Genomic DNA, 22,203 nt, shown 5'->3' on the forward strand with positions numbered 1-22,203 from the left:
CAGTAGTGTCTTCCCACCTGCTCCTGCAGGAGCCCTCTATATTCTTACAATGCAGTAGCAGTGTTATCTCCTCCGCTCCCACAGGAGCTCCATCTCTGACTAACCTTGCCTTCAGGGCCACAGCAGTGTTATCTCCCTGCTCCTGCAGGAGCTCAGTGCGCCTGGCTGACCTTCTCCACAGTGATGATGTCCCCTCTGCTCCCACTGGAGCCCAGTTTCTAGAGCTAATTTTGTCCAACTCTGTAGCAGTGATGTCCCCTCTGCTCCCGCTAAAGCTCAGTTTTCTGAACGAATGAAGAAAAAAAAAAACCCTGAAATTTCTTTCTCTTTCTTTCCCCATCCAACGAGGCTTGTCCGTCTGATGCCATGAGTATTGATCTCCCATCAGATGCTGCGAGAGCCCTCCTGGTCAAGCATCTTTGTTTTCTCTTTCTTCATCCGGCGAGGCTTACCTGTCCAATGCTGTGAGTATTGATCTCCCGTCGGATGCAGCAAGAGCCCTCCCAGTCAAGCATCTATGTTTTCTCCTTCTCCGTCGAGCGAGTATTGATCTCCCAGCGGATGCAGTGTCTGCCCTCCCTAATGGGCATCTATGTCTTTCTTTCTCTGTCCACTGAGGCTTACTCATCCGATGCTGTGAGTATTAGGGCCCGTCCGCCCGGCGATGTGCGCTCCTGTCAGGGGCGGCATGGACCGCCCCAGTCAGACGGTTTAACTCATGTTGCTCCACATTTATCGGCTGGCAGGGCTTTACCAGTCTGATGCCGTGAGCCTTGGTCTCCCGTCGGATGTTGCGAGAACCCTCCTGATCGGTCGTTCCAAAATTCGGCTGCTCCTCGTTTGCTCCGGTGCCATGAACTGCTCCCGCCAGAGGCAACACGGGTTCTCCTGACCACGCTTCTTCTTGAAACGCCATCCCACCAATTCTCTGTGTCTTTTGGGGGTCTTTAGTCTGGCGGCTGTCCTTTGCTCTTTTGCTTTTTGGGGGAGTACTCTTGGTTCGGGCCAAAATTCCGAGCTCGGAGCCCTCCCCCCTGGACTGTATGCCAAATACGCATAACTTTTACTTTGTTAAGTTTGGGAGGAGCAGGTTCAGATAATTAACCTAATTAGCACAAGTGGAGAGCATTCAGTTAATCAACTCAACCAATGACAAGAGGTATAAATACAGCAGACTTTCCTCTCTTCGTTTAAAAGTTTATCAGCATCCCTCCTCCACCCCATCTCCTTACTTCTAGTTCTATCTATGTTTACCACAACCACTCTGGGTTCGGGCCAAAATTCTGAGCTCGAAGCCCTCGCCCGGACAGCATGCCAAATACGCATAACTTTTACTCTATTTAATTATATGCAAATGTGAACTGAAATTTAGCAGTACACTTTAACCATGTTTCAAAAGACAATAGAAGTAATTTCAAAATTATATACTATATATAAAGATGTACTTATGTCCTACTTAAGTGGGTCAAATGGGGAAATATTGCAGAGACAAATAGCTAAATACATACAAATAACAAATTCCAAATATAATTAGATGTTTAGTATATGTTAATATTATGTCATTTTAATTGTCCGGAAGGTCAAGACCTCTGATATGTAACAGCCTAAAATTCTCATTATAAGCAACTTTTCATGATGGGTTGGATTTTAAATAGTAAGCATATTGAATAAAAACATGAGATTTGTGCTTTTAATGTTCTTAATGGGACCCATTTGTGAAAAGCGCCTAACAAATCGACAAGGTCCAGAAACTTCTTTTTCTTCTCCAGTCTCCCTCCCCCCTCCCCCTTCTCTGCTTTCTCTTTGTCACTGTGTTTCCTCAGGATGTTTTTAGAAGTTCTTCTGCGAGTCTCTTTCTTCTCGGTTTCGTGAATGAGTCAGTCTTGTGACAGCGAAAAAGAACTTCCCCATTACAGCATTTCATGGGACACACACACACACACACACACACACACACAACGCTGCTTTGACATGTCAGGTTTATGGATGTCAGTCTTGCTCTCATTTGCATGAATGTGTTTTTTCTGTCTATGCACTTGCATGTATTTTTGCATGTTCGTGACAAACTGAGCATGCACGCACATGCATATATACCCTAAGCTATGATAAATAATGAATAAATAATTCAGCACATTGACCAGCATATGACAAAACAACTAATGTGCATACAAGGATCAGACCTCATGTAGAAATATCTTCTGTGCATCAGATGCTGAGCAGAATCTGGTTGGCTTTTCGCTCCACGGCAGCCGCACACATGTGATATAAGTCACTGCAAACTGGGTCACGGCAGCATGGCGGACTGCCACCGTCAGCACAGCGACTAAATCCTCTTCCACTGCACTTACAAATCCCTTTCAAAAAGCAAATTAAAAGCTAACTATGTGTTAATACTACACTGATACCAATGAACTTCATTCTCAACAGAAGGAATTTGCATTTCCAATATGTACGAATGAAATTTTCATAAAACTGCCTATGCTGAAATATGCAAATATTACAATAGGCATGGACTGATGCACTGCACTGTGATTAAGTGGCTAAAGTCTCTCTCTCAGTTCAATTAATATATTTTTACTGGCCTGACAAAAGTATATTTTGTACATTGCCAAAGCATTAAAACAACATAGAAAATAGCTTAACTGAACAAATGAAATAGGATTTTAACAAATAATATTATAGTGTAATAAAGACATGCAATCATGTTCTTTTTTTAAACTCTGCAATGCTTTCAAACTCCATTTTCTTTGGATTTGCAGTGTATTAAATTTTGAATGTGAATGTGTATTTTGTGGTAGACTTATAGTCTCAATATCTGTACAGTTTAATCATGTCCATATAACATTGTAAGATCAAGTATTGTACATGTGGTGAAAAAAAAAAACTCCAACAAACAAGCATGCTCAGAAAAGATAAACGGACAGACATACTCATAGCCTATAGATAGATAGATAGATAGATAGATAGATAGATAGATAGATAGATAGATATTTTCACGTTGACAATCGCACATTTCTTTTGTTGACAATACTACCCCCTGTGGGCAGATGCAGTACCGCAGGGCGCAGAACATTCAATTCTCCTCCCAAATGTAAACCACTGGAATTCTCTTTAAATTTGTTTAACAATTGTTGTCATATTATAACTGTAATTATCTGTCTTTTAAAGATCGGTAAGGTGGCTCTATATAACGTTTTGTCAGCAGATTTATCGCAGCGATAGAAAGAGCGAGCATGAGGATGTGGGACTGTGTGGAATAAAAAGGAGGAGGGATTATCTGACCGGATAGCAAAGTGACATCAGGCCCGAAAAATGTGTGTATGTGTGTGTTTGAGGCTGCAGATTCAGACAGTGTGACTGGGAAAAGAGAGAGAGAGAGAGAAGGAGGAGGGGGTTATAGGGAGGAAAAGGCGTTTCCATTCTCAACCGGCGAGACGGTAAGAAACGCGTGAGCACGATCGAGTGAACGGACGCTTAAAGTTTCCGTGGCGTCTTCGTTTATAATCACACTAACTTCATATATATTCGCACTCTAGTTTTGATGCTTTTCGCTGATGTTTTGACTGAACTGCGTTTGTGGTGACCTGGACATTTTATTTGGGTGGCCAAAGCGCACAGCGGATCTCATCCATCACCACACCGAGCACATCATTATCATCATCATCATCGCTGGATCTCCGAGCGCAGGAAGTAAGTCACTCATCTATTTAATAAAACATTCTATGGTAGTATGGCATTCTTTGAAGTAGGCTACCTACTGAAGCACATACCTTGGCCATCATTCAAACAGCTACGTGTATTCTATCTATCTATCTATCTATCTATCTATCTATCTATCTATCTATCTATCTATCTATCTATCTATCTATCTATCTATCTATCTATCTATCTATCTATCTATCCTGTTATTTTGTGCTGTGGTGTGTTAATTAATTTGGTCACATTTTAATCAGCGTTTTTTTTTTCTCGATTCAAGTCATAACGGTCGAGGGCGCACAGTCAGTCACGCAACCAGACCACTTTAATGGGTTCGATCCAGCCCGGCTGATTCCTCGGCGGAATGTGCGGCTTATTAAAATTAATTTAATTACAGTTGTGTCGACGAAACAGAATCCGAATGCCTTTCCAATTGTCAATGACTCAGTGATGACTAAATTCCTGATTTTTTAACTAAAATGTTACTTAATTGGTTGTTCAGAGTGACGTTTAAAAATCATAATCATTTTTTTTTTTTTTTTTTTTTTTTTATTCAGCTTTGGGGTTGTTGTATAATGTATAAGCGATTAAAAAAAAAAAAAAAAAAAAAATCTGGAATGAATTGAAATCACTGTACATTGTCTGCTTTCATCACCAACCCTTTAGTTTTGTCACTAACCAAATCTGGCAGTCATTGAACATTCGGATTTATTAGCTTAAGGAGCTCAGTAAAACTGCTTTGGAAGCAGTCTGGACTAACTCATAATGCAACCTCAGTCATGACACAAACCCTCTTCCTCTTGGAGTCTAGTGCTTCCCTGTTCCTTTCACAGCCCGTTTGTTTTTTCTTTTTTTTTTTTCTTGCTTGAACAAAGTAAAATCAGATCCGAGTGTGCAAGACTGACCAGATGCGGTATTTGGCAGTCATACAGGTGTGCGAGTTTCCTGCACCTGGCGAATGGTTTCTGTCCTATCTCATATATTGATTTGTGTTTTGCCTGTGGTAAGGGAAGGAGGCAGCTCAGCAGAAATGCACCTCCCTCATTGTCCTTGTGTGTGTGTGTGTGTGTGTGTGTGTGTAAAGTGCGTTTCAGGCTGGGATTGTTTGCTGGCCAAAAAAGATGCTGGAAACCTTGTTTAACAGAAACTTTAGACCAATCCCAAGCCAAACAACCAGCTTTACTATTTTCTTCCAGTCCTGGCAGTCTTTAGTCTCGCTTTCCCCCTAACAGATAGGCAAAACAGAAAAATGACAGATAATATAAAGCATTAGTTGTTAACTGTTTTGACTTAAACAAAAAAACAAAAACAAATTACTCACCCTCATGATGTTCCACCCATAAGACGTTTGTTCTTCTTCGAAAGACAAATTAAGATATTTTGATGACAGAATGCTGTCAGATTTCCTTCCATAGACTGCCTTTGCAACTACCACTTTGATGCTTAAAAAACTTCATAAAGAGATCGGAAAACTAATCCATATGAATTGAGTGGTTTAGTCCAAATTTTCTGAAGAGAAGCGATTATAAAGCTCAACCAGAATTGCTACACGCGCAAGAAAAAAAACTCTTCCGGAAGCTTAAATGTGCTGCGTAACCAGTGAGGTTCATTCTCATGTGTTTACTTATTGTAAAGTGTTACCAATAAATAAATGTTGAATGCAAAATAATAAAATGCAACTAATCTTGCATAATCTTGCTATCCCAACAATCTCGCATAGTACTTATCAAGGAGAATCAAAATGCCTTCTATATCTTTTGCTATTTTTGTACGTTAAGTAACACTTTTTCTTCACTTACACTTGGTAAAATCTAGTTGAATTAGGTAGGCTTTTCTTGTATGATGAACAATTTTGGTACCATGTTGAGAACCATTGATCTGAATTTTGTTCACTTGTGCTTATTTTGTCTGGCAGAAACCTGTTTTCGCAAGTCTTTCACCATTTATATTCACTGCTGTCTCTGGCCTTTTCTTTGATATCTGACAGGAGTGCTGGCATTTACTTTCATTTACATTTATACATTTTGGTAGATGTTTTTATTCAAAGCTGTGGACTTGCTTTTCGAGGTGTACATTTTATCAGTTTATGCATTCGTCATTATGAACGTCATTTCCCTCCTATAGACCTCTTTGGAGCAGACGTCACAATTACGTCACTTGCAGCTGCGCGCGCATAGTGGTTGCAGAAAAATAGCGGTAGCAATTGGAGGAAAATGTGCAAAATCCACAGAATAAGAGAAAAACGTTTTGTTGTGCCTCTGGATGTTGGAATCGGAATGCAAAAAATATAGTCTTCATTTTTAAAGAAAACCATCGTTGAAAACGTCCTTTGAAGCTAAACGGAGACGTTTCACAGACTGGACTGATGACACCTGCAAGGATTAGTCTACTATTAAAGCAGGAATTTGATGTAAACAGTAAGTCTACATAATATTCACATATGCAGTTCAGAGGACATACATACATAGCAGTTACAGCATGAAATAATATTTAAACCTATAACATTTTACATAGATAACTTTTAAACATAGTCTATAAATTTTTTTTTTCACAATTCTGACTTTTTTTCTTGCATTTGCGTGTTTATGACTCCCAGTTCGGCCTTTATAACTCGCAATTGTGAGTTTATTTCACAATTCTGAGGGGAAAAAAGTCAGAATTGCGGGATAAATTGCAATTCAGAAAAGACAGGATAACGAGTAGGCTATATCTCACAATTCTGTTTTTCTTTGTAAGAAATGTGAGATATAAACTCAGGTTTGCGAGAAATAAAAGTCAGAATTGCAAGACATAAACTCGAAATTAACTTTTTTTTAATTCTTTTATTTCGTGGCTTCCATAGACTGCTACTGCTCAACTGTCATTTTCTGCAACCAGGTATGCTCCGCCCATAAAAAACGTCATCGCTGTTTGCAAACACCAAATTGGTCTATAGTGTTCTCTTTATTATCCAACATTTTGGATAAAGCAAATGAACTGATCTCAATTCACTCAAATTCAACTTTCTATGTAGGCTTTTACACTGAGGCTTTTAGGAAGGCTGTCACTGTTGTTTTTGTTCCTGTATGTTTTTGTTGGAATTCTGGAAATGTTATATATTTTGGCATAATACTGAATGACACTGGATTTCAAACAAAAGCATTTGATGAGGAGTGCTCTAGTACCATGCAAGTCTCTCTTGAGTACTGTTACATAAGGTCCATTTGGGGTTTCAGGTTTGCTGTAAATATCACTCTCTCTCTCTCTCTCTCTCTGTGTGTGTGTGTGTGTTTGGTTCTCTCTAAATCTTAGTCCTGCTGTTCAATCTCCTGAGTGATATAATGACCATGCAATTTTACATCCGGTCCGGTCCAGTCTCACTTACAAGGTCGAGCTGAGTCTATCCTCTGTTGAGTGTCATTTAAACAGTCGAAGGTTCACAGCACCTCTGTTCTGTAGCAATGCTTTTTTAAAACTCACTGGTAGGCATCAGCGTTTTTGCGGCCAATACGGGCCACTGATTTCTTGTCATCATGATCGGCCGATACTGATCATTAAGCTTTATGTAAGTGATGTAAGTTGTCTGATGACCGTGTTTACAGCTGGAGCACACTTGGATTGGATTGATCGCTCAGATTGACAGGTCTTGATTTATCATGCGCCATAGAATAGGACCGCACAGCTGAAACAGAGATGGATCATTCATCCACCAGGATGTTATTACTTGGTACTTATTCTTTGCAATTATTATTATTATTTTTATGCTTTGTGGCATTTACACATTTAAGTAGTTCTTATCTTCAGTAAAACATTCAGATCACTTGTTTGGATTGTTTTTTGGACTTTTGAAAAAAGGCTACCATGGTTCCAAATGCCATAACTTTTGATTGCTTTGAGATATCCACACAAAATTTGGCCCAAATGCAGTTGACATGATTGTGAACAAGCCTAAATTTTATGACCTGTCATGTGTACTTTCTAATAGTCATCATGTCAAACATGAATAATAACGAAATGTATAAGATTACATTACATTTTCTGGGGTTTTCTCAGCAGTAGTGTAACACTGTAACACAAGAAACTCCAAACATGATCAAAGTTTACCTACTTCTAAATTTGAAAGGTTTTCTATTAAATAAGACCATGTGACTTATGACATAACATATTGACTAACATGAACATACTACATGTTCAAATATTGTTATCACAAAAAAAAAATATATATATTTTCTCATTGGTCTGGGGAAAAAAAAAAAACAGACAGACAGGTAAATCCACTCTCTGACTGTAGATGGCGCTTATGGAACAGCAGAAATAGAGCTGTTTCCCTGGTAACGGCTGTACACAATAGAGTACCTCAGGGATGACGTGTTTTTGTAGGCAAAACCCGGAAGCGAGTTAGCATTTTAGGACTTCCGGTTCCATCACCATAAAGTCTATGGGTTTTTTGAATGGGTTTTTGCTAAATTGCCTGAAATAAGGTCTGTGGTTAACAAAGCCTCTAAATATTTTCATGTTTTGACCTATGACATAAAACACACCAGTTATAACCCGCTTGTGATTTTTTTAAACCTTTATTGTGTCCTAAAAACGGCGGTTGCTAACAAGTTGCTAAAAGGGACTACTTCCTTTGGCGGGGACTTTAGACATCATCATGACAAACAGGAAATTTGGACAGCATTTCTCATGAAAAAGTGGATAAGTATTCATACACAGCACAGATCATAATCATCGAGCATGTTTTTAAATAAAGTTGTTTTCTAAATAAAGTTTGAGGAAGATTGGTGGTGGTGACGTTGATCTGCGACCATGGTGTGCTGTAGTCCCTTTATAGCCTACTGTTAGCTTTTTATATCTGACGACTTTATTTAGGCTTCAAAATGTATAAATGTTGTGTTAACTTGTACAGATTATCATGATAGACTAAACATGTAAGTGTCATAACCCTTTGTTAAACACAGAGCTTATTTTTTGCAATCTTCCAAAAGTCTATGGGAAAAATGCATAGGCTTTTGATCGAGGGAACCCGTGCGCCGCTAACTTCCAGGTTGGCCTACAAAAACACGTCATCCCTGAGGTACTCTATGCAGCTGCACTAATAAACACTTTATTAGGCATTACATGCATTTAAGATGAAAAGAAAATGTCATCTGAAACTTTTCTTATGACAGCCGTTCCCTTCAGAAATACAGATATAATTAATTCACTCATACATTCATTCATATAATTTCCCTCAGCACTCAATTGTAAAGGTTGTAAAACCTAACTGCCTTCCGCCCTTTTTTCACACAAAACGAAACTTATGCTGCATGCTTCACCTCTGTGAGACTGTTGCTAAATTTGAGTTTGTTGCTAAAAAAAGTATTTACAGTACATTTTCTTTTTCTAATATTATGACAATTTTTGATGTAAAAAGCATACTAACATTTATGAGTCCATCCCAGGAAACATTATAAAACAATAAAACAATGCAGTTCATGACCCCTTTAAGTACTCTTCTTAAAACCAACTCAGAGTAGTTACTTTTACATTTGCAAATGTATTTTTATTAATATAACTCTGATTGTGTACATCAGAAAGAAGAAAGTCATATACACCTAGGATGGCTTAAGGGTGAGTAAATCTTGGAGTAATTTTCATTTTAAAGCGAACTAATGCTTTAAGCACAAGTTAAATTTCAACTTTAGATGGAAACATAGCTATAGTAAATGTGCATTGTAGAACATCTTTAGGAATAGTTTAGACTGCAAACTCATCAAAGGATTATGAAAAAAAATAAAAATAAAATTCTGTCGACTAGCAGTTGCTGAGTGGCCAACCAATCTGCCCTCTGCAGTTTCTCTCACATTCACATACTGAGATGCTCACAGGTACACACTCACAAACACATGCACACAGCACCCTCATAATTCACTGCCTCTTCAGCCAAATGAAATGTCTCGCTGGGAATAATTGGATTTGATAAGACCTGATTCAGTTCAGACTTCTGCACTCAAATTGTGCTGCTACTGAAAGCATCTGCCAAGGACCAAAGCACTGTGTGTGTGTGTGTGTGTGTGTGTGTGTGTGTGTGTGTGTGTGTGTGTGTGTGTGTGTGTGTGTGTGTGTGTGTGTGTGTGTGTGTGTGTTTGAGCGATGGTGGGTGTTGAAGTGGGAGTTATTAAGTAAAGGCTACATGATGCACCGCCTGCTGATTTATTGGGAAACAAATAAATATATAAGTGTCTATTTATTATCTTATAGATAGTGTGAGCATGACTTGAACAACACACTGTTAACTAATCTTTCCATTTGTTAATTTACACGAGAAAACTGAACCAATCTTTCTGTTAAATTGTATACAGAATACTGTGAACTGATCATTCATTCGTTAGTTTACAAAATATGGTGCTCTGATCTTTCTGTTGGTTAATGGAATACAGTTTTTTGTCTGCCAGTTTTGCTGAATTTTTTAATTTTTTTTAGATGAGAGTAAACCCAGCCTGATCTGCCGGCGATTTGATTTCGCCCGGAAACTCAGTCTGGAAACTCGTAGCCTACATTCATTTCTACTGTTTCTGTTACACTTTTGCGGGAACCAATCACAGACTGGCTTATCCACCTTGCTCACTATTGGCGGGTATAACATGATGACGATAGAGAAGCGACGGCAAGCAGATCGTGTTCCAAGTGCGATATGATTGTTACACACCGATTGCAAACTCTATCTGATCTACCCATCTCTCGCACGACCATCAATCCTATTCCTTTTAACCTCTCGACGATGCTGAATGACTTCTTTAGTTTAGCAAACAAATCGCTCGAGTGGGTGTAAATACCACTCACTTTCATGTTTTTTTTTTTGCACAACCTGCAAAAATCGCTCGATGTCATTGCTGCTTCTGCAAACCGCTGATCAATGCTACAAACCAATACAAACTAAACCTGTCTGGAGTTTTCACGTCACCCGGATCGTTGATCTGATTGGTTGAAGGACTATCCAATTGCGTGAATAATGCTCGTTGATCACGCCTCTTGTCCAGTAGAAAATACATACAGACTCCCCAGACCAATGTTCAATTTTAAATTGAGCTTGGTCTGGTGATAGCCAGACAAGATGAGAGTAACACCAAAGCTTGAAATAAAATAAACTGAAATACATTTTTATTTCAGTTTATATTTCATTTAGTTTTAACTTGATTACCAAGAGCTAAAACTTAATAATAAATATTTAAAATATTTAAAAAAATATGAAATATTAAAATATTTTAAAAACTATAATAATATCTCATTGATACTAAAATAACACTGAAATGTTAATACAAAATGTGGAATTGAACAAATGTATAAAGTATATATTTTTTTAAACAAACTGCTCTTAATAGAAGAAGAAGAATTTTTAAAATGATATTTTAGCCAAAGATGGAAATTAAGTAATTTACTCACCCACATGTCATTCCACACTTGTAGATGTATGACTTTCTTTCTACTGTGGAACACAAAAGAAGATATTTTTTGTTAGATGTTTTTTTTATCCATACTATAATATTAAGTGGGGTCAAAAAAAAGTAATCTTCTTTTGTGTTCCAGATGAATAATAATAATAATAATAATAATAATAATTATTATTATTATTATTATTATTATTTGTGAACTCTACCTTTAGGCTTTGATCAAATGACCTGATACTTTAAGCTATAGTGTAAATCACAGCAGCTTTCATTTTTTCAACACGACTGTGTTCAGCTGAAGCGGATGGGGGATGTCATGGCAACGGCTTTCCTATACCCTTGATGATGTCATATTCTGATGATGTGTGGATGAATTGATCTTTAGTCTGAAGGCACAGCATCACTTTTAAAAGGACAGAACCACATTAATTCTGACTGGGAATGAGTGTTACTAAAGATACCAATCTACATGAAATAATGAGCAAAATATTTTTTAAAGCATTTATTAATCTTTGTTAACGTTAGTACAAATCAAATTGTTCGTTGTTCAGGTTAGTTTACAGTGCATTAACAAATGTTAACAAATTCAGCTTTTGTTGTTTTAAAAATGTAATAAATATTTTATACATTTGACTAATATTAATTAATGCTGTAGAAGTATTTTTCATTGTTAGTCAAATTTATACGTCTTCTATGCTTTAATTTTATATACAGCAGTTTGGTCAACCTATGGTTGTTTTTTAAATGTGCTTTATAAATTAAAAGAAGAAGTTGTTCATACTGATAGTACTGATGTTAACAAATTAAACCTTATTGTAAAGTATTAAAATCATACAAGAATAGTTTAATTTTGAGCAAAAGTAAAGAATGATAAATTATATGGTAATGGTTGTCAGAGCAAATTTACACTCTAAATAGAAAAGAACGCCTTTGACTAATAGACTGGAAAAAAAATGAAATGAACTAGAAGATTATGAATGACACATTCATATTGTGTGTGTGGGTATGTCATTCTCTGCTGTAAGTGTTTGTAGATTAAAATACCTCATGGTTATGTGTAATGACTGTCACTGCCCTGACACACACTTTCTAACCTGTCTAACCTATAAAGCAGTATGACATCTCACTCCCTGATATCTCAGCACGAACCCTGAGCTGTGTGAAACTGACAGCCTACAAACCATCTGACTGAACGGCACACGACTCCCACGCAAACTACATTAACCACAATCCCCTGTGTGTCACTGAGTCAGAGAGAGAGTGCCATCAGGACACACAGTAGTGTCCTCTACGGGATCTGGCCTGAAATCATTCAGATTTTACACTTCACATTGGCAGAATTACTCTGAAACACATAAACAGTTGGAGATGCATCATGCATGTCATGAGAAAGCCAACATACTATTTTTTGATTTAAAGTCACCGTGAAATCAAAATGGACAATTCTAATTTTTTATGGAATAGCGCAGTATTTATTATACATGATTTATCCGTGCACATAATTATTATTTTTGTGATTCATTGTGCCTCATAATCTTTAATCAAAATAACTTCCCCTCCCTCTTGCAGCAACATCTCTTTTTTGATGATGTGTTTACTGGCGTGAGGGCGGGACAACCTGTCACTCACATGAGATTCGACTTATAGTAGACCACAACCATCCAACCCTCCAGTCAATTCCCCATTGATTTAAAGACAAATTAAACAAATTTAATTGATTTTAAGAATTAGCACCCAATGCCTATTCTAGCACTATTTGCTGTTTCTGCGCAGATGTGACTGTGTATGTGAGTTTAACTTTGTAGGCCGTGGGTAGGTGTTATTGGCTGAAGACACAATATGTACCATCAGATAAAATGCAGCAGCGTTCTAACGAGGGAAAAAAAAAAATCAATCATAAAATTGACTTCTGTATGTGTGCGGGTGTGTGTGGGAGTGTATATGAGAATACAGCGAAACTCTGCAACTGCTTCCAAAATATCTGCTGCCATTGTGGAGGAGGGACAGAGAGAGAAGGAGATGGAACAGAAGACGAAGGCCTAGACTGGAGAAACACCAGAGATTAGTGAAAAAAGACAATAAGGAAATTTGTCTTTAAAGATTACTTTCCAGAATGAAATGCTAGCACAGTATAGCACATTATTTACTGCATACTGTCTTCTATAAAAAAAATGAAATACGAATGTGTGTAATATAACAACAACAAAAATAAAAATAATAATACTGACAAGTATTTATAGTAAACTAAAATACACTTATGTAATTTCTATTTAGTACATTTAAAATTTAACTTTAAAGGATTAGTTCACTTCTGAATGGAAATTTACTTAACCCCATGTCATCCAAGATGTTCATGTCTTTCTTTCTTCAGTCGAAAAGAAATTAAGATTCTTGAGGAAAACATTCCAGGATTCCAGGGGTGGAAGGTCCAAATTGCAGTTTCAGTGCAGCTTCAAAGGGCTCTACACGATCCTAGATGAGGAATAAGGGTCTTATCTAGCGAAATTATCAGACATTTTTAAAAAAATAAATAAAAATGTATATACTTTTTAACCACAAATTAGGGGTGTAACGATTTATCGTAGTACGATATTTCGCGATGCAAACATGTTACGATATGCATCATAGAGTGATGGCAATACTTTTACGATATGACGGCAGTTTATTCTTATTGGTTGAGCTACCGACGTAACCTACTCTGCAAGGTGGCAGTGAGAGAAGCCGGTTGTCACCGCATATAAATGGTGTGTCTCAATCAGCTCTCTAGTTCAGTAAGTGTTTCGGGCACACATTGAATCTTGCAAGCAGGTTTAAACGTTTCTCACGTCAGTCTCTTGCATGGTCGCGTGAGAAAAGTCGTGGCTTTCTTTCACCGCAGTGCACAGCAATAGCTGTGCTCACAGAAAAGCAAGATGCTTGCGATGCTTTGCTTTAAGAAGTTCTGTGGGGCCGTTCACATATTGCGTCTTTTCCGTGTGCAAGTCAGTTATTTTTTTCAAATGTAGCCGTGCGGCAGGCGCGCTCATAATGGGATCAACGCGGTCGCGACGCGCATGCAATTCTCAACTTTTCAGAATGCCGCAAGCGCACCGCAGGTCGTGTGACAAGAATCAACCGTTCAGCTATGGCCTTTCCGTAACAAAACATCAAAAGCTCAGCTGAACAGCTGATCATAGCTGTACATGGTGGTTTTTATATCTTATCTCCATCAATATATCTCGTAGTAAAACTAATGCAAGGGCTAGAAATCATTTATCCTTTGCAGAAACATCCTGATCCTCTTGGAGAGCTCAGTTCATGGGTGCATAGCAACGACCGACGCCACGGGAGCGCAAGCGCTTTGGAAAGAAGGAGAAGCGGTGCGGCCGCGCCTTCCACGCGTTTTTAGACGCGATATGTGAACGGCCCCTATTCATAATTCTAAGTTCATGTTAAATTTAACATTTTTTTTTTCAGTGACAGACAGCCCTATTCAACTGTTAATTTGAATACAGAAGGCTTTTATTACAATTTTATTTTTATTTTATTTTATCGAAATTTTATTTATTTATTTATTTTATTGAAATGTGATCTTGTATGTACAACAAGGAAAATTATTGAAATTTGTTCATGTTTTTTGAATAAATCTTGTTTGAATTTCAGTTTCATTTTGTTCAAAATATCGTGATACGTATCGTATCGTGAACTCCGTATCGAGATACGTACCGTATCGTGACCTGAGCGTATCGTTACACCCCTACCACAAATGCTTGTCTTGCACTGCTCTGCGATGCGCCACGCCTTACGTTGAAAGGTCACGCGTGACCTGTAGGGGGAAGTACCGCGGTAGGGCGAAAAACTTCATCTAATTTTCTCCTCCAACTTCAAAATAGTCTGATATCATTGTTTTATTTTTATTTTTTTTTGTAAAGGGCATTTGGCTTAATCTTTGCACATTCGCTGAATCTGTACATCCACCTACGTCACGAATGACCTTTGTAACGTGATTACATCATCATGCGTGTGGATCGCAGAGCTAGTGCAAGATGAGCATTTGTGGTTAAAAAGTATATACATTTTTATTTTTTTTAGAAAATGACCCATATTTTTGCTAGATAAGACCCTTATTCCTCGTCTGGGATCGTGTAGAGTACTTTGAAGCTGCACTGAAACTGTAATTTAGACCTTCCACCCAGTGAACCTCACTAAAGTCCACTATATGGAGAACAATCCTGGAATGTTTTCCTCAAAAACCTTAATTTCTTTTTGACTGAAGAAAGAAAGACATGAACATCTTGGATGACATAGGGGTGAGTAAATTATCAGGGAATTTTAATTCAGAAGTGAACTAATCCTTTAAATCAATGTAATACTGAATAAACACTACAGTTAAAATTATAATCATGAACTTTACATGTGCCTTAGTATGTCAGTTCAATTCAATTTAAGTCACATTTATTTGTATAGCTGTTTTCACAATACATATAATTTCAAGTGGCGATGTTGGGGCATCCAGAGGCTAGATCTAAACCGGAGCTGGCATAGAATATATATATATAGCTCCAGTTTAGATCTAGCCTCTGGATGCCCCAACACCTGTGATGAGATGACGTCAACCCCTGCAAGGACTTCAGATGATGCCAACTCTGAATCAACATTCACCACTGCCAAATTTTCTAAATATTGTAATCATGATCACAATTTGTAATAATTGCTTTAATGAGATCATTGTTACATAAACATATATTTAGAATTTTATCAAGCGCAATTTCTGTATTATGATGGGGCCTGAATCCTGACTGAAATTTGTCATAGATATACTTTTTTTGCAATAAGGAGCACATTTAAGCGTACACAACTTTTTCTAGTATTTTAGACATAAATGGAAGATTTTGCCAGTTCATATGGATCTAGTTGAAGTTTCTTAATGAGAGGCTTAATAACTGCCAGCTTGAACGGTCTTGGGACGTGACCTAGAGATAGAGAGGAGTTAATAACATTGAGAAGAGGCTCTTCTGCTGCAGGTAACAACCTCTTTCAGTGTTTTAGTGGGAATTGGATCAAATAAACATGTTGTTGGTGCAATAAGTTTATTTAGCTCTTACTGTCCTATAGTTGTGAAGCACTGCAATTTTTTTTCAAGAGACGATAATTGAGGCTAAATCATAAAACGCTGTCAAAGGTTGTACATTTAAGTGTATTTCTGATGCTTTTGATTTTCTCAGTGAATAAATTCATAAAGTCATTACCTGTGATGCAATATTCAGTTCAGGTGACATATGTTTATATTTTAATCTAGCCACTGTGCTAAATAAAAAACTTGGATTGTTTTGGATTTTTTTTTTTTTTTTTTTTATGAGTTTGTGGAGATGTTCAACCCTGGCAGCTTTTAGAGCCTAACTTTAGTGGATGAGAATTGGGATAATTGTTCTGCTTGGTCAATAAATCAGCAGTACGCAGTATGCATGTTACACGGTAGTGATCAATGACATCATCACTTTGCAGTAGAATATCTATATCAGTAAGATTGGTTCCATGTAATGTAATTAAATCTAGTGAATGATCAAAACGATGATTGGGTCTGGTGACGTTTTGCTTGACCCCAAAGGAGTTTAGTAAGTCTGTAAAAGCAACTCCTAACACATCATTTGTATTATATATGTGAATGTTACAATCTCCAACAATCAGCACTTTATCAACGTTGACCAGTAGGTCTGACTGAAAATCAGCAAATTTTGTTTAGAAAATGCCATGGAGGTCTATACATGGAAGCCAGAGCAAGAGATAGCAGGATTTATTTTCTTATATCTGAAAGTTTAATGAATTAAACCTGTTTCCTGTTTTCTGAGTGACATTAAGAATATCTCTATAGATCGCTCCAACACTGTCGCCACAACCATTTAGACGAGGCTCGTGCTTATAACAGTAGACTGGTGGAGTAGACTTAAGACCGAAATAATAATTTGATTTTAAGCCAGGTTTCAGTAAAGCAGAGTACATTAAAACTATTATATGTGATCATTTCATTTTCAATAACTGTCTTAGTTGTGAACAATCTAATATCTAGGAGCCCAAGGTTTAGAAATTGTTTTTGTTCACTTATTTGGAGATTTTCTGGTTTAACCACAATCAGATATTTTCTAGATCCTATAGTAGATTTATTATTTGATCTCACAGACACAATCTCTATAGAATGGATATTATTTTCTATAATCTGCATAGCAAATAATAAACAAATTACAAGCATAGATTAAAACAATAGAACAATGATACAAAAAATAATGCTTTGTTTTCAGGGAAGTTTAACAGTATTCAGGAAAGAAATTGAATAATCAAATGTAAAGTGTACTTTACTGTATAAATTAAATATAATTATATTTTATTATAGAGTGCACAAATTCTGAATTGAGTTCTCTTTCACAGCGTCTTGTGCTCGAATGGTTTAAAATCGCTTGAATGTTTAAACTGACAGGACCTGAAACATTTGCAAATAATCTTTTACTCTGTGATGGTTAAACTTTGCAATTAATCTGAGAATTGCTAGTGTTTCTGGTGACTTGACATTGTACATCCTGCGATGTGACATCGCAGCTGCTCACATTGAGATAGCGATGCTAAAACGATATATCATGCAGCCCTACTGGGAAGTGGTTCTGGGTGGAAATCTTGAAGACCAGGGGTAGCTGAGGGGGAGAGATCCCTGCTCGGGGCCTGGCTCATGCCTTCACTGGTGGTATGATACATCCAAAACATATTCGCCATTAGAACAGATAAACGGTAATTTAGTAAGAAAAGTGTACACAAGACACGCTGTAGCCAGGAACTCACTATAGATGCTAACAGGCTAAAGCTAGCAGTGGATGTTTGGAAAATCAGATAAAGCTAGTGATATCAAAACATTCTGATTGTTTTTGATATAGAATACTATCAGGGATATGTTCACCCTCTGTAGAAAGGAAAAGAAAAGATAGGTTATAAATCGATTTTAAAAAGAAAATGGAGGATTGAGAATCAACTTGACGGAGCTCCAAAACTCAAAACATCAAAAGTGTACTTCTTTAAAGCAATCATTTAAACATTATGATTTAAAATGTATGTTGAAATAAAACTTTTATTTTTACTTTACTTTTGACTATTACAATGTGCACTTTTATAAGTAAGGCCCTGTCCCAAATGACACACTCCGGACTTGTGGACTTCCTCAGAGTCCACACTTTGGTGATTTCATGTAGTGCAGACCTATAGGGCCCTTGGCGCGAGTCCACGAGGGCGCATTGAGAGGTATTTTTGGGACAGACTCGATCTTCACGCTGGAAATAACGGTCTGGTTGTTTTTTGACAGGAGCTGCAGGTTCAGGTATAATATTTAGCATCAAGAACAGGTTTCTTTTCTTTTGCAAAATATTATTTCCATGTCAACTACACAGCCTGCTTTTGCTTATGCCACCTGGGCATTAGACAATATATACATGCTTATTTAAATAATGTATACAGTTGTAATAATACATAATGTTCCATTTGAACTAAGATTACAATTTTAACACATAATAAACATGTGCGTGAGTTTCAGATGAATTTACAGGTTTAAATATAAATACTAGGTTTACATATGACTCAGTAAAGCCCTGACATTCGGTTCTATTTATTTAATGAATCATAATGCAATCGTATTATTCAACGCGCTATTATTATGTTTGAGATATCAACCACTGGTTGATGACCATAATGTTTGTATAAACTGTAGGTAACAACTGGTAAAATGTACACCTAGGTCATAAAAACCGTAATGATACCTACACTTAAATATTTTCTTCTCAGCCATGTCATCTTTTGTTCTTGAGCGAAATCTCCTCTCATCCGTTGTCTGATTGGCATTTCACAAGGATTCCTGGGTAGTTAAAGTGTGCGGAGCCTGCATCTATGCGGGCTTCGCGGAAGACCGCTTCAAGGGTACAAAGGGGGCGCTGCTGAGCACACTTCAGAGCATTAAAATGCTGAATGGGCCGGCCTACGGACTCGTAGACTCGGCAAGCACGCGCACTTTAAGTCCACAAGACCGAAAGTCCACATGAAGTGCGCCATTTGGGAAAAGTGTACTCTCTTTAAAGGAATAGTTCACCCAAAAAATTTAAGTCATTTACTCACCCTCAAGTTGTTCCAAACCTGTTTGAATGCCTTTCTTTTGCTGAACACAAAAGAAGATATTTTGGAGAATGTCAGTAACCAAATAGTTGACTTCCATGGTTCTTCCATGAGTGAGTAAATGATGACAGAATTTTCATTTGTGGGTGAACTAACCCTTTAAGTGCACTTAAGTGGCATTTTATTTAATTAATATTATATTATCTGCAAGTTCAGATTTTAACAAGTTCACATTCAATACAGTTAAGCGCACTTCTTTTTCACCAGGTTTGTCAGAACAAATTCTGTGTGATCAGGGGTGTTTTTTTGTAGAACAAACAAACGAACAACAAAAATACTGAGATAACTAGTCCCCACTAATTGACTAGTTGGTTGTTGCATAAGTCGACCATCTTAACCCATTCCTACTTCTGTTGAAGTACCATGTTGTTGATGTGTTTACTGGATACCTGAAAAGAGATGATCTCACTATCTACACTGAGACGTAAATCTGGTCTTATTTAGTCTCTTTATAACCCACATATAGACAGGAAGCAGCTAGACAGATGTGACGAGAGGTTCACACTCACCTGAGGTGTCTAATTGCTGCACACACACATTCACTGGCACTCATTTCTCATTTCTTTGTCTTTTGAACTGTCTTTCTGTCTCCCCCACACACACCGAGCAAATGTCTGTCTTGTTCTCCCTGAGGCGGTGTGATATTTTCAGTGTTAATGAAGTAAAAGCTTTTTTCTGAAATATGCCGGATCTCTCTCCATGTCACATGGACAGAAATGGCTTGATGAATTTGAGCCATTTTTACTTCACAAAATATCACAAAACATAAGTAATGACATTCATAAAACAACCTCAGCTAGGGATACTCGGTAAGTTTATTTAATTCTGCTTATGAACCCCAGCTGCCACAATTTACTAAAAAAAAAAAATGTGGAAAATAAAGAAGACATCTGTTCAGTGACTCAGCAGAGCTTTGAATGAGCCATGTGAGTGGAGAATGAGAACAGACATTATCGTAGAGATGCCTGTGATTTAAGCTAGGTTTTTTGGCAATGTAGCTGATGTTTGAAAAAAGACAAAAAACAACATCAGGAAAAGAGTGCTTAATTATATTGAATGTGCACTCATTTACAAATATTAAAAGATTAAAAAAACTGTAGTTAGATAGTATTACATTGAAATAAAAGGCAACTTAAGTGTACATAAAGATAGTAAGATTTAAATACTTATTTCTTAATGAAGACTTCATTCTTTACACACTTAATTACATTTTTATATAGTGCACCTTGTAATAATGCCAAATTAAAAGTTCCCTTTCTATGTAGAACTCTACACTACATCATGGAGTTGACACAATGGGAATGCTCCTCATGATCCGATGTTTTTTATTATTTTTTTTTTTTTTTTTTTTTTTTTTTTTCACTTAACAATAATCTTTCAACAATAATCTAAGTATTCTTTAAAATGAGACCAAACTTTAGTCCATGCTCTTTTTTTTTATTTATTTTTTTTATTTATGCACAAGGGTTAAATTAATAAATAAAGAACCTTTATTTAAAATAAGATTTAAATAAAGCATCTTTATTTTTTATAGGCAAAACATTCACATCCATAATTTTACTCTAAACTGTTTACATCTATAGATTGAAATGATGTTTATTTTACATGACAATGATCATAATACTTAAATGGATTCATGAGCAATTTTATTGTAGCTAACAACTAAATATCTCTGTATTCTCTTAAATGGTTGCACTGGCTACAATAAAATGAAACAGAAATATGTATAGTAAAAAAAAAGGAAAGAAAAGTTACCTACCAATGATAATATCTAAATGAACTGGTTTTATTCAAGCCAAAATGTTGTTTACCATTACTGAATCAACATAAATACATTAAATTATAGCTACAAAATTCTTAAATCAGGTAGAAGTAGCTTGGTAAAAATTGTTACTCCTTTTTACACTGTAGTTGTCTGCTTAACATTAACTGTTCAAATCTGACATAAAAATGGTCACATCAAAGTATCCGTAAAATTAAGTGTTTTTAACTTGATTTACAGGTTTGACAAAGATACGAATGTTGTAAACTTACAGAGGTGACATGAATACATTTCTATAGCACATCTCTATTGACATAAGCTGATGTATCATACTGTAACAGATATAAAACCTGCAAGTCATTTGTTTTCCTGTTGTCTGACACATACACATATGAACTCTTCTGTCCTCTTAGAACAGCCTGTTACTACCATCACACAGACACACACACACACACACACACACACATTGAAACACACAGCCTGCTTTTGTCTGCTGTTCCTTATTTTGTGTGTGTGTGTGTTAAACAGTGGCTGTCTATGCACAGAATGTGAGGATCCCATGTGTGTCTGGGCAGCTTCTTCACATTTTCTTCACATGCGTTTTGTCTCCTCTGCCCGTGACTAAATTCTTAACACCCCTCCCCCTCCACAGGGCCCCAATCCACACGCACACACACACAAAACTGTTTCCATGTTTTATGGCGACCTTCCATAGACATAATGATTTTTAAGCTGTTTTCCTCATGGAGACAAAAAATGTCCCTGCAAGTTTAAAAAAGTACAACATTGCTCATTTTCATTTAGTTCTAGTTGATGTACAAAAATAACTAAAACTGGGGGGAATAAAAACTATATAGACATTAAAAATGACTAAAATCAACACATTTACTAAAATTAAAATGAAAACAGAATATATATATATATATATATATATATATATATATATATATATATATATATATATATATATTTAATTCAAAATATTAATAAAAGCTATAATAGTATCTCAATTACATGAAGGTAGCACTGGTGTCAAACTCTCCCATTCATCTCATACATTCCCACAGTCTCTATCATATTGTTTGCTGCTGCCTGTCACGTATCGTCATGACGACTGTACCTTCAGCCGGTGATGATGTGTTCTTCAAGGACAGA

The 22,203-nt window shown here is 36.8% G+C and overlaps 1 protein-coding gene across 1 annotated transcript in view; it reads left to right on the forward strand.

The window, feature by feature from the left end:
• The first annotated feature begins 3,443 nt into the window (after positions 1–3,443).
• Positions 3,444–22,203, forward strand: part of LOC125265236 (astrocytic phosphoprotein PEA-15) — a 58,363-nt gene continuing 39,603 nt past the window's right edge. The window contains exon 1 of the mRNA XM_048185346.1: positions 3,444–3,690. The gene's annotated coding sequence lies outside the window, so the exon portion shown is untranslated. The remainder of the gene's footprint in view (positions 3,691–22,203) is intronic.

The sequence above is a fragment of the Megalobrama amblycephala genome, linkage group LG3 (assembly GCF_018812025.1).
Source record: "Megalobrama amblycephala isolate DHTTF-2021 linkage group LG3, ASM1881202v1, whole genome shotgun sequence".
Taxonomy (NCBI): domain Eukaryota; kingdom Metazoa; phylum Chordata; class Actinopteri; order Cypriniformes; family Xenocyprididae; genus Megalobrama; species Megalobrama amblycephala.